General features: G+C 43.6%; 1 protein-coding gene across 1 annotated transcript in view; it reads right to left on the minus strand.

The window, feature by feature from the left end:
* Positions 1-14,907, minus strand: part of LOC147633710 (uncharacterized) — a 64,838-nt gene that overhangs the window by 10,468 nt on the left and 39,463 nt on the right. The window lies entirely within an intron of this gene.

Consider the following 14,907-nt stretch of genomic DNA (forward strand, 5'->3'; position numbering starts at 1 on the left):
TGGATTACTGCAGAGACAGTATGGCTTGGACATGTTGTCCAAGTATGGTATGACAGGCTGTAAGCCTATCTCAGTGCCATTGGATCAGAATGGCAAGTTGAGTGCAGATTCAAGAGAGATTTTGGAGGATCCTACTATGTATAGGCGCATAGTAGGAAGCTTGATCTACATGACGATCACCAGGCCAGATTTGAGCTATGCTGTTGGGTTGGTGAGTCAGTTTATGCAGGTTCCACGGAAGCCGCATTTGGATGCATTGAGACGCATACTAAGGTATGTGAGGTCTACTTTGCATTGTGGACTATTTTATGAAACTGGGACAGAGATATGTGTACATGGATACACAGATGCTGATTGGGCTGGTAGTACCTCAGATAGAAGATCTACTAGTGGCTTCATGTTTTCTTTGGGGAGTGCTGCTGTGACTTGGAGCAGCAAGAAGCAGCCTACGGTTGCTCTAGTACAGAGAAGCTCCGCAGATTCAAGGCTTCGCTTGGTGTACATGAGATGGAGTTGAGCTCGAGGGGGAGTGTTGAGATATCGAGCTCATCTAGTGAGGCGGTGGACACTGATGACCCGCCTGGGGGATAGGCCCCACACTTACACCATTGGCATGGTTGGTGAGATCATGGGTGATATGCGGCCAGTGGGATGACAGGCTGTGTGACAGCCTATCTAGAGACTGGCATAGTTATAGCGCTAGCTCATTTGGTTGGGTTCACACTATAGAGAACCCTAGTATGCATTTGGTTGAGTACCTTTCATATGGTGTGTACTCTTATCTTTGTATATGGTGTGTTGAGTGTTAAGTGAAGAAGAAGAAGATTTTCAGCCTCTCACATTGTGTGTTCTCTATTAGGGTTTTGTGAGTGTGTGTGTGTGCTTGCAAGAGCTCAAGCTCTCTTCTCCCCTGCATCTTTTCACGTAATACCCAAAAAATGGAGGAAATATCCCAATGCCAACCAAATGTGCCTAAAAAACCCAAAATTGCCTGCAAATAGTGCCAATTTCTGCAAAATCGAGTCAATTTCTGCAAAATCCTCAAATTTCTAGTGCAATTATGCACCAAATCTGCTGAAATCGATGCCAATGTGTGCCAATGTTGCAATTGCAGGCTCAATGGTGAAAAGCCCCAAAATTAATGAAACAAATATTCTAATTTTAGCAATTTCTCAATTTTTAAAACATTGCAGAAAAAATCAATAAGAAAGTTACTGAGCTTGTAGTGGCTTCAACAAGGCAAGCAACAGTACGGGCATGAGGCAGCAATACGGGCATGAGGTACAGTCGGCACACAGCAGTATGAGCATGAGGCGGCGCAGATTTGGGAGCTTTGACGGGCAGAACGACGCCGACGACGGCGCAGGTACAGGTCAGCGTCGTAGATCTGACAGGCAACGAAAAGCGGCAGCGACGGCGCACACAGATCTGCCAGGCAACGGCGGCGGCGGCGTGCACAGGTACGGTCGGCGCACAGCAGCAGGTCGTGAGCAGCGTACAAAAGCGTGCACAGTACAATAGTGTAACAGAAAGAGTACTTACAGATCTAGAGAGAGAGTGTGACATGTATGATGTGTGCAATAGGCTGAAGCAAAATGTTGAAGGGCAACCGGAGGCAGACCCTAACCCTAATGTTGGGAGGCAGCATGGTGTAACCCTAACCCTAACCCTAACCAAGCTCTGATACCAATGTTGGGTAGGAGGGAAGCTAGCCTGCACACACACACACACACACACACACAACTCAATAATGATATGAAATGAAAGTACAAGTGAGTACTAAAAGGCCTAGGGCAAAGTGCCCAACACACATAAGTGTGTTCACACGGGGGGGAAAACTTGTGTCCAGTCACAGGGAAAAAGTGCCCGTGAGTAAGCTGGGTTCACACCTGAACTAGCCGGGAGTGGACATGACCAACAATGATGAAGGGTAAACACAATGCCCTTGCTTTTAATGAGTTGGTTACAGTGCTCTTGCAAGAAGAGAAATCTCCGTTAAACCATAGTAGTAAGCGCATGGGAGATTATACATTTGCTGCCAGTCAAAAAGTTAAGGTAAAGCCTTTTCTTAGGGCAACTATAAACTAAAGGCAGAATTAGCCTTGTCTTCTAGAAAGGATGTTGAGAAGGGGGGTGATAAGCCTAAGAAGAAAGGCAAATGCAACTAATGTCGAAAGCTAGGCCATTATATCAATGAATGTAGAAAAAGGCTGGTGAAGGAGAAGAAGAAAGAGTCAAGCATGGTTGTGGCTGATGCATCAACACCAAGTGCTGAAAAAGAGGAGTCAATGAACTATGCACAGTTGATTTCAGCCTTCAAGGCTAAATCACGTGTCATTTGACATGACAGATTTGGGCTCATTACATTATTATTTGGGCATACAATTTATGCAACATGATGATGGTATTGTGATGTTGCAGTCAAAGTACACAAAGAGGCTTCTTACACGGTTGAAGACTATAACCATGCTGCTACACCAGTAGAGATATAAGCGAGGCTTAGTCTCCAAGATTCAGGTGAACTATTTGATGCATCACTTTATTAGCAAGTTGTTGGGTGCCTCGTCTATCTATGTGATACGAAGCCAAACATTCAGTTTGGGATCTCCCACTTGAGCAAGTTTATGTACACTCTCGGAAGCGAGCATTGGCAAGCTGCAAAGCAAGTATTCAAATACTTACAAGGCACTCAGTCCCTTGGCCTATTCTATGCTAAGGGGGTTGGTATTCAGCTCCATGCTTTCAGTTATTCTGATTGGGTTGGATGTTATGACATGCGAGTGTCCACTAGTGGCTTTTCATGTATATCATGGCTCATCGATAAGCAACAGATAGTGGCCATTTCGAGCTGTAAAGCTGAGTACAAGACAGCTTTTAGAGCGACTACGGAAAGTATATGACCCACACGCCTTTTGCTAGATCTTGGTGTTGGACAACAATTCCCACCTCCATCATCACTGACAGCCAGAGTGCATTAGCCGTAAAGAGGAACCCAATGTTTCACGCTCGCACAAAGCACATTGAGGTGCATTATCGTTATGTCAAGGAGAGGCTCATTGCACGAGAGATCAGCCTGGCTTATGTCTCTACACACAACAACGTGGCAAATTTGTTCACAATGGCTCTCTCACGTGAGAAGTTTGAAGCTTTTCACAAAGCTTTGGGCTTATTGACATTCGAGAATTGATCAACCACATAATTTCCATACATGTTCACATCATTGTTACAAGGGAGATTTGTCGATGGTAGTGATGTGTAGATATAGGCTAACAATGGGCCGAGACATTTTCCCCCCGAGCGTATGTACATTGTACGCACTCTTATGAGTGTGTGTAAGTGACCTTATTATGTCACTTCTTGTAATTCGCTCATTCTCATCAACCTACTTTGAGTTTTGTGCTTCCATCTCTCTCTCCTTGCTTGCTACATCTATGTGTGTGTTGCTACATTGATCTCCACACATTTCTAGTGTCTAATGTTGGTGAGTTGGCTACCAACCCTAATAATAATATATATATATACCTAGATGAATCCAAGAACATGCCCAAATTCACCTTTTAGGAACGTGCATGTTATATACTCATGGTAGTCAACCCACAAGACTATATAACTATCAACTTCATTATGCATAGTGTGGACTAGATACTACGACGTCCCCACTAACGTCATCAGTGCCCAATAGTAGGTGTAGAACTCTATATCAAGATATGCTCTCTCACACGCACTCCACACACACACACACACATAAGAGCATATTCACACAAGCCCTTCGTACTAAGTTTCTGTCAAACCTCCGAAGATGCGCAGGGCAGACTCAGCTCTAATGAAGCCTAGCACTAATGGAAGTAGCAAATAGAAAGAATTAGTAAAGCAAATAAGTAGTTGATAGGGCAAATGCACCGCCAAAGATAGAAAGAATAAGCACAATATCAACTGGCCGCAACTCGGACGAAACTTCACAATGTGAAATATGCATGTTCGCTAATACAGCTGAATTATATACCTAGATGAATCCAGGAACATGCCCAAACTCACCTTTTAGGAACGTGCATGTTATATACTCATGGTAGTCAACCCACAAGACTATATAACTATCAACTCCATTATGCATAGTATGGACTCGTTACTACGACATCCCCACTAACATCATCAGTGTCCAATAGTAGGTGTAGAACTCTATATCAAGATATGCTCTCACACGCACTCCACACACACACATAAGAGCATATATTCACACAAGCCCTTCGTCCTGAGTTTCTGTCAAACCTCCGGAGATGCAGGGCAAACTGAGCCATTATGAAGCCTAGCACTAAGGGAAGTAGCAAATAGAAAGAATTAGTACAGCAAATAAGTAGTTGATAGGGCAAATACACCGCCAAAGATAGAAATCAACTGGCCGCAACTCGGACGAAAACTTCACATTGTGAAATTTGCATGTCCGCTAATACAGCTGAATTATATACCTAGATGAATCCAGGAACATGCCCAAATTCACCTTTTAGGAACCTGCATGTTATATACTCATGGTAGTCAACCCACAAGACTATATAACTATCAACTCCATTATGCATAGTATGGACTAGATACTACGCTATCCCCACTAACGTCATCAGTGCCCAATAGTAGGTGTAGAACTCTATATTAAGATATGCATTCCACACACACACACACACACACACACACACACACACACACATATAACAGCATATATTCACACAAAGCCCTTCGTACTGAGTTTTTGTCAAACCTCCGGAGATGTAGGGCAGACTCAGCCATAATGAAGCCTAGCACTAAGGGAAGTAGCAAATAGAAAGAATTAGTACAGCAAATAAGTAGTTGATAGGACAAATGCACCGCTAAAGATAGAAAGAATAAGCACAATATCAACTGGCCGCAACTTGGACGAAAACTTCACAATGTGAAATCTGCATGTCCGCTAATACGGCTGAATTATATACCTAGATGAATCCAGGAACATGCCCAAATTCACCTTTTAGGAACGTGCATGTTATATACTCGTGGTAGTCAACCCACAAGACTATATAACTATCAGCTCCATTATGCATAGTATGGACTAGATACTACAACATCCCCACTAACGTCATCAGTGCCCAATAGTAGGTGTAGAACTCTATATCAAGATATGCTCTCACACACGCACTCCACACACACACACACACACACATAAGAGCATATATTCACACAAAGCCCTAATAATAATGTCCAACTCAGTGTGTTAACACAACCCCAATAACTCTGTCCACAGTTGGCTGCTCCTTGGACAGCTAGACAATATTACAATGAACTGGCACAATAGCCCTTACAAACCCATGAATCCGGCCACGTGCTCGACCTCTAAGCTAGCCAATGGATAGAAGCATGTCCACGTCACACTTCGAAGAGTGTGCACATGATATTCTCTCTTGCTTAACTTGAAGCACAGGTGCAAATGATGCTCCACCACTCCAACCCAGTACGGATCTCCTGGCCAACTCGCTCTCTGCTCCACACACCGGTCCGTAATTCCAATAGCATAGCTACTAGACCTGTTGTCTTCAATGATGTCTCCACCACTCCCTCCTCGAGAATTGTGGGCACTAGCTAGCCTCTTTGCTTTTGGATGCTTAGCTTGCATAGTAGACACCACTACAGAATCGCTCGTCTCATCCTCCTCAATGGATTTGAGAGAGAAAAGTGAGAAACTCACTTGGATGACTCCTCTCCGTCCTCATAAACTGGAATGGACTCTGGGATGGATCATCCTCCATTTGTTTGGATCACCTCCAAGCTTGATAGCGTCTTCTCCTTGGGCTCATACTCCAAAATATGCTCCTTACTTGGGAACTCTATCATCGATACCACTTTCTGTCTTGAAAGGTTTTCGGCATCCTCGGGACGCTCCCTCCTATTGAGCTACATCTATGGATGGACTTACCACACTCTATGTGCTTTGTTGCTTGGATCTCTTGCCGACAAGCTGCCAACCAACTCTCCAATTGTCGGATCATCTCCTCACCCCTCTCTATATCCTATATGCTTTTGTAGAGATTGATAATGGTGGACCATGTTTTCTCCTAGAAACCAAAGAGCTCTCTAACGTATGCCAAAATGCCATGCTCTACATGTTGGATATTCAGAGCTTCAATGTGTGAACACTCCCTATAGTGTATGTGTGTGAACAACTCTTAAAGGTGAATGTGTGCAAGTGTGTGTGAACAAGGGCTTATAGCCACTTAAGTGTTTGTGTGTGTAAGCTATGATGTCACTAGGTATAGACCTAAGACAACCCCAGTGAATAGTGTGTTGAGAAAGATATGGCATTTTGCCTATAAAAGCATTGTACCTTGTAAACTTCAAATCAATAAATACAAGCATCACATTGTCCTGTGCAATCATCTAATTTTAGTTTGTTACATCACACACTCTCTTTTTTGCACATATATCATGGAGATTTATTATCCTCCATAGCTCTCCTTCGTTAACCCTAAAACACCACAAATGTTATCAGAGCCAAGTTTCTTCTTGATGTCCCTGTGAAAGCCCCACCGCCGCTTTTTTCACACGGCGCTAGTGCTGGGCACACCACCTCCACCTAGCACCCCAGCACACCCCCCCTCCCCCACGACGGCAAAACTATCGTCACCAGCTTTTTTGGGCGATGCGAGTGTCTAGAGGAGCACCGCTGCCGCCGTCTATTGTTCACGCGCCGTTGTCGGTTGGCTAGCCGTCGACTCTGGCTTCTGCTCCAAGCTGGGACACCAGCTCTTCTCCTCTACTCGTCTCCAACTACTGATGCTAATGTTGCCATCACCGCCGATGCTCTGAGCTGAGTTGCCTCCTATTGTCCCTCATCATGGCCTCCTCACTACTTGCTCGGCGCTTCTTACTCTGCAACGGGACTTCAGTGCATGTTACTTACTTTCCTTCTTCGCCTCTACCATGAAACATAAGCACTGCCATTTTCGAAGAGTTCTCCGGACCTAACTTCCCTACCTGGCAGAAAAAGATTCGACTACTTCTTATGTGCGATGGTGTTTAGAACGTGGTCAACGCCACCGAAGAAAAACCTAAAGGCATTCAAGGTGCAGTTTGGCAAGACAAAAACGACAAGGCACTAGCACAGATTGACCTTGGTAATTGCAAAAGTGGTATGGAACAAGCTTGAAAACCTGTTTGGCAAAGTTTTTCTCAAGCAAAGGTTCTTCGGCTCAAAAATGAGTGAATCTATTAATCTGGGAGAACATTTAAAAAATTTGGGCTCTCTCATTCAGCAATTAGCTAGCCTAATGCCAAGCCAAATGAAGACAACAAGAAAGTTATCCTCTTGTCCAACATTGAAGAATTTAAAAAAAAAGGAAAAGAAAAGGGGTTGTCTGTCACCATTTGGCCACCCGAATTGTTCACTCTTGCTTTCACACTATGTACATATTGGATTGGTGTCCATGGCTTATGGAAATGTGCCTATGCATGTGATTGACACGTGTCATGCTGTATAGTTGAAAATGATATTCCGTTGGGACTTGACATTATCATGCCCGGAATATCTGGAGGACTTGGCTTTCCGCTGGGACTTGTGCCTTTGTGTACATGCCCGGAAACGCCTGGAGGATTGGCTTTCCACTGGGTCTGGTATCACATATACTTGCCTGGAAACGCCTGGTCTTATATGGTTTCATGAACGGAAATTACTCATGCCAATGCTGCATTGCATAGCATCTTTATGTGCTTGCCTGCAAATGAAATTGCATGCTGTTTTCATGCCTGCATGACCTATGTGTAGTTCCGGGCTAGGGAACGCCCGCCCGTGAACCGTGCATGTGAAACTGTTTGCTGACATGGTTGTGTGGCATGTGAACAGGTGGTAAGTATTACCCAATCTAGGCTCAAATAGCCCTTAGGACTTAGCCAATATTTATAAGTGAGTGCGTTCCCACTTCATTAAAGTTTGGGCGTCCAAAAGTCACTTATAAATTATGACCGCTTCCAAGTTCACACTCACTGAAGTCCCGAGGTGGACAAGACTCAATGTCCAAGACCTGATCCTCCCTTTTTACTCATAAATGGGCATCTCCCCATGTTCTCTCACCTGATTGGACCCCAATTCACTTACTTATTAAGAGAAAATTCGTGTTTTCTCTTCATGAGGATTTTTGGAGACTGAAAACTCTGTTTTTCCACCATTTCTCTCCATTTCCAAGCTCTCCATAGCCATACCCAACTTGCTAGGGTGTTTTCCAAGCTTCCAAGAGTGTTTCCAAGTGCTAATCACTCTCCTACTCACTCCCAATGACTGAAATTCAGCAAAACAGCTCTCATTTTTGCTATAATTTCTGGTCTTTTTGCTGAAAACCCTAATTTCAGCCTTCCTTTCTCAAGTTGAACCATAGGGGAAGCTTTCCCAGGGTTCCCTTCATCCTCTTGAAGACTTTTGTCGCGAAGGATTGCGGCAAATCGAAGATATTAACACTCCAACGCGAAGGCTTCCGCTTGCAACAACTTCTATGAAGACTGGTAAGCTAATTGGACAATGTGTTGTCATTACTTATTCAGTAGAAGGGCAGGACTTCTTGTTTAGCCGCCCTGTGTAGTATTTCTCTTGTCCTATGTGCTCTTGAAGATGTTGCTACCTTGCTTGGTAGAACATAGAGCCAATGGTAGAGAATATGGACACTGAAGTCGGGCCGGGCATCAAGGCAGCTCCTTGGTGATCTACATCGACATACCATTGTTTTCTAAATGCTGAATTTCATATGCATTGGCATGGAGGATTTGGCAATGGATACCCGTGAAGCTATGTATTGAATTTCTCCAATAGTAATACAATTTACTCAAGGGAGGGGTCAGCCGTTCCGGCTCATTGTGTGTCTCTTGTCAATTCAGCAATTTACTTCTTGTATATGAGCAAGTGTCCTTCAAATCTTAGTGTATTTAAGTGTATTGATTAGCATTGTGTTCAACCAAGTCACATTGGTATCAGAGCATACGGTTCTCTTTCACTTCTATCGTGAGAGAGGATCACCGTGAACACTAGCTATCTCTACACTTAGAACATTATGGACAGCCATACAATGAATGTTGGAGATGCTAATACAAGAGGCAGGGACAATGAAATGCATGCCTCCAATGCTTTACAGGATGAGCAAACTCATGTGGTGCACAATAGGGAACATGAATATGTGGGACAGCCATCCCGTGGAAAAGAGAAGATGCAAGAAGAAGAGTCCATAGTCTTGAGGGCTGAACTTACTCGTATGCAGGCTCTGCTCCATGCACAACAAGAAGAATTGAATCTCTATCGCCGCGAGGATCCATTAGTACATGATCGTTTGAAGGCCAAGAAAGCTGAAAATAAGTTTGCTAAAAAGCGCCCTTATAAGCCGGCAAACTTTGGTCTTAGTGCTGAGAAGAAGGAGCAATATATGCGTGAAGGCAAATGCTTTACTTGTGGCAGCACTAAGCACATGGCAAGAGCATGCCCAAATAAGAAGAACAAAGCTGAAAATGCTAATGTACCGAAGCCTAATGTGCATATGGTTCTGGATGTGCAGGGTAACACTTCACATGATAGCAAAGATAGGGTTGTATGTAAAGCTTAGGGACAGCTCAAAGATCAGCCCGCTTTGTTCATGTTTGATGATTGTACATCTGAAAATTTCATATCCACTCAGATGGCAGCTGCTTTGGGTATTGAAGTGAAGGACATGGGTCCTCAAATTGAAGTAGGGGCTGCCTTTGTTGGTAGAGAAGTGCAGGTCATGCCTATTTTTGGCAAGTTGCGCATACACATTCAAGGCTATGTGGATCATGAGGATTTTCTTGTGGCGCCTTTGAATGGCTGTGATGTATTGCTTGGAAAGCCTTGGCATACACGTATTGATCCGTGCAAGGCTTACAAGACTACAGGATCACCTTCATGCATAAAGGCCGAGAACATGTAATTGATGCTGGTGAAGAGGGTGATACCATTCCCCTTGTATCTCATGTACAAATTAAGAAAGTAATGAAAAAGAGTGTTTTTACGTACTTGATTTTTGTACGAGATCATGTTGAGAAAAATAATGTACATGTAAACACTCTTTGTAATGATAGGCTGAAATTTTTGCAAGAGCACAATGATTGTTTTGCTGATGAGTTACCACCTGTACGACTGGAAGATCATCGCATTGATCTTGTGCCGGGTAGCTCACCACCTAATAGGCCAGCCTATCGTGTAAGTGCATCCCAAAAAGAGGAGATCATGAAGCAAGTGAATGAGCTTCTTGAGAAGGGTTTGGTTCAGCCAAGCTCTTCCCCATATTGTTCACCCATCCTCTTGGTTCAAAAGAAGGATGGATCCTTTCGTATGTGTGTGGATTATAGAGCTCTGAATAAGCTTACCATCAAGAATCGGTTTCCGATTCCACGCATAGACGACATCCTTGACAAGTTGGATGGATCGGCATGCTTTAGCCGAATTGATCTCAAGAGTGGATATCATCAAGTGCGTGTAGTGCCTCAAGATGTACACAAAACTGCTTTCAGGACAGCATTTGGGCTTTGAGTATCTTGTTATGCCTTTTGGTCTTACAAATGCCCCGGCTACGTTCAATAGAATGATGGATCGCATATTCCGTGGGTACAGGAAATTTACAAGTGTCTTCTTTGATGACATCCTAGTCTTCTCGAAGACCGAAGAAGAGCATAAAGCTCATTTGGCTATTGTTTTTGAAGAGCTCCATAAGCATAAACTCTTCATAAATGCAAAGAAGAGTGAGTTCTTCTTGTCAGAGATACATTATCTTGGGCATATTGTATCCAAAGATGGAGTGCGGATGGATCCTGCAAAGATTGATGCAATTGGGAATTGGCCCGAATTGAGTTCGGTGCATGAGATCCGTAGTTTTCTTGGATTATGCTCTTACTACCGCAGGTTCATTCGGCACTTTGCATGGATTGCTTCTCCTTTGCATGATTTGACAAAGAAGAAGGCTGTGTTCAAATGGACTAATGTAGAGAGAGATGCATTCCTCAAATTGAAAGATGCAACTACTCATGGTCCAATGTTGGTCGTTCCGGATTTGCAAAAGCCTTTTTGTGTGGAATGTGATGCATCTGGAAATTGCATAGGGGTTGTCCTTAATCAAGAGGGACATGCCGTGGCTTATGAGAGTCGTAGATTACATGATGCAGAGCTATCTCTTGGCATTTATGAGAAAGAGCTCTTGGCTGTAATTCATGCACTTACTATATGGAAACATTACCTTCTTGGGGTTGATTTCACTGTGAAGACAGATCACCAGAGTTTGAGGTATTTTCTTCCTCAAACTAAGTTGTCAGAGAAGCATATGAGGATGGCCAATTTCCTCTCTATGTTTCATTTTCAGATCTTGCACACCCCAGGAAAGAAGAATGTAGTGGCCGATGCATTGTCACGAAAGCCGCATGTAGCAGCTATCTCGGTTGCCTCTCATGGGGACTTGTCTACCATGCGTGATTTGTATCATACAGATGCTGATTTTGCCACTATTTGGACTGATTTGATGGCTGGTCATGCACATGCCTCATATGTGATCAAAGAGGGTTATCTCATGAAAGATAATTGCCTATGTGTGGTGTCTAACATGAGGCAAAAGGTTTTGGATGAGTGCCATGCTCCTCCATATGCTGGTCATAGAGGCATAATCCCTACTACGCACATGATTGAGCGGTATTTCTTTTGGCCAAGTATGCGGAAGGACATAGAGGCACATGTACATGCATGTATCACCTGTCAAAAGGTCAAATTTGATAGGCAAAAGGCACCAGGTTTGCTTCAGCCATTGCCTATTCCCACACAGCCATGGGAAAGTATTACAATGGATTTCATTATGAACTTGCCACGTACCCAACAGGGTAATGATGCAATTTGGACAATTGTGGACAGGTTTAGCAAGCAAGCTCATTTCTTGCCGGTCAAAAAGACCATCAAAGCTGAGCATATGGTTAAAATATATCTTGCACAAGTGTTCAAACATCATGGAATGCCGAAGTCCATTGTGGGGGATAGAGATCCCAGGACTACAAGTCTCTTTTGGCGGGCCTTGTTTGATAATATGGGCACCAAATTGGACTTCTCATCAGCTTATCACCCTCAAACGGATGGGCAAAGTGAGGCTACAAATTTAGCCGTGTTGGATCTCTTGAAATGTTATGTGGCGGATCAGAAGTCTTCTTGGGAGAAGTACTTACCGCTTGTAGAATTTGCATACAACAACACAGTGCATGCATCTACGGGAAAGGCCCCGTTTGAGATTGTTTATGGTAAGGTGGTTTTGCCATCCATCCTTCGCACAAAGGATGAGATATTTGCACAGCTGATGAGTGTGTAAGAGACTTGGATATTGCTTTTGCTCAGGTGCGGACAGCCATTGCAAGGTCACAAGACAAGCATAAAAAGACTGCCGACAAGCATAGAAGGCAATTGGATGTTAAAGAGAATGATTGGGTATTGCTGAAATTTGAGAAAGCAAGACTTGCAAAGAGACCTGGCACAGAGGGTGCATATCCTAAGCTTGCAACCAGGTACTATGGGCCTTTTCGAGTGATCGAGAAGATCAATGAAGTGGCTTTCAGATTGGCATTACATAGTCATTGGCACATACACAATGCTTTTCATGTGAGTCTCCTTCGCAAGTATGTAGGGTCGGAGCCCAACGCAAGCTTGCTGCAGGCAAAGTTGTGAGGCGTTGTGAAGTTTAAGAACTATCTTTCCATTGATGCTAAATGGGTAGATGAAGAGTTCTTCAAAGATTGCCCGCATGTGCTTCAGACATATTTGGATGCATTTGAGTTGCGGACAACTGTTTAGAAGCGGGGGGGGAATGTCACCATTTGGCCACCCGAATTTTTCACTCTTGCTTTCACACTATGTACATATTGGATTGGTGTCCATGGCTTATGGAATGTGCCTATGCATGTGATTGACACGTGTCATGCTGTATAGTTGGAAATGATATTCCGCTGGGACTTGACGTTATCATGCCCGGAATATCTGGACTTGGCTTTCCGCTGGGACTTGTGCCTTTGTGTACATGCCCGGAAACACCTGGAGGATTGGCTTTCCACTGGGTCTGGTATCGCATATACTTGCCTGGAAACGCCTGGTCTTATATGGCTTCATGAACGGAAATTGCTCATGCCAATGCTGCATTGCATAGCATCTTTATGTGCTTGCCTGCAAATGAAATTGCATGCTGTTTTCATGCCTGCATGACCTATGTGTAGTTCCGGGCTAGGGAACGCCCGCCCGTGAACCGTGCATGTGAAACTGTTTGCTGACATGGTTGTGTGGCATGTGAACAGGTGGTAAGTATTACCCAATCTAGGCTCAAATAGCCCTTAGGACTTAGCCAATATTTATAAGTGAGTGCGTTCCCACTTCATTAAAGTTTGGGCGTCCAAAAGTCACTTATAAATTATGACCGCTTCCAAGTTCACACTCACTGAAGTCCCGAGGCGGACAAGACTCAATGTCCAAGACCTGATCCTCCCTTTTTACTCATAAATGGGCATCTCCCCATGTCCTCTCACCTAATTGGACCCCAATTCACTTACTTATTAAGAGAAGATTCGTGTTTTCTCTTCATGAGGATTTTTGGAGGCTGAAAACTCTGTTTTTCCACCATTTCTCTCCATTTCCAAGCTCTCCATAGCCATACCCAACTTGCTAGGGTGTTTTCCAAGCTTCCAAGAGTGTTTCCAAGTGCTAATCACTCTCCTACTCACTCCCAATGACTGAAATTCAGCAAAACAGCTCTCATTTTTGCTGTAATTTCTGGTCTTTTTGCTGAAAACCCTAATTTCAGCCTTCCTTTCTCAAGTTGAACCATAGGGGAAGCTTTCCCAGGGTTCCCTTCATCCTCTTGAAGACTTTTGTCGCGAAGGATTGCGGCAAATCGAAGATTAATAACACTCCTAAAGCTTCCAACGCGAAGGCTTCCGCTTGCAACAACTTCTATGAAGACTGGTAAGCTAATTGGACAATGTGTTGTCATTACTTATTCAGTAGAAGGGCAGGACTCCTTGTTTAGCCGCCCTGTGTAGTATTTCTCTTGTCCTATGTGCTCTTGCAGCTCCTTGGTGATCTACATCGACATACCATTGTTTTCTAAATGCTGAATTTCATATGCATTGGCATGGAGGATTTGGCAATGGATGCCCGTGAAGCTATGTATTGAATTTCTCCAATAGTAATACAATTTACTCAAGGGAGGGGTCGGCCGTTCCGGCTCATTGTGTGTCTCTTGTCAATTCAGCAATTTACTTCTTGTATATGAGCAAGTGTCCTTCAAATCTTAGTGTATTTAAGTGTATTGATTAGCATTGTGTTCAACCAAGTTACATTGTCAAATCTAACTTCTACGAGAAGTTCATACACGCAGAAGACTAATGCTTCAAGAAGATGGCTAAGGAACAAGAAAAGGTGCATGCAAACTTAGTGGCAGAAGGAAGAAGCAGAAGCTTTCACAACAGTGGAACATGCAACTACTGTGATGGACAATCTGTCTTTCAAAGACGAAGATTATGATCGGATTTTTTAGTTTCTCTACTTTGTATGAGTCAAAGGGTTCTCTGCCCGAGATGTCCCGCAAAATATGATAAAAAATCTTGTGTGTGGTTATTGTAAGCCTTATTTTTATAAAAGGCTCCACATTCTCTCATCCCTACAAGGGGTGCGGGGGGTTTTGCATTGTTGGTTGATGTATGTTGTCTATTGTCTCTCTAAGCAAGATTTGATCTCTGAGTCTTTCACACTAAGCCATGCTACATGAACCTCTGAGCCATGCTTATTAGCCTCTAAGCCATGTTCATGAGCCTCTGAGCTGATTGCGGGGAACATGTCATGCTTTTGCTAGTATTGGAGGACAAGGACTATTGAAAGCCATCCTA

Source organism: Cibotium barometz, chromosome 11 (genome assembly GCF_041138505.1).
Source record: "Cibotium barometz isolate CiBa-2024 chromosome 11, ASM4113850v1, whole genome shotgun sequence".
Lineage (NCBI taxonomy): Eukaryota > Viridiplantae > Streptophyta > Polypodiopsida > Cyatheales > Cibotiaceae > Cibotium > Cibotium barometz.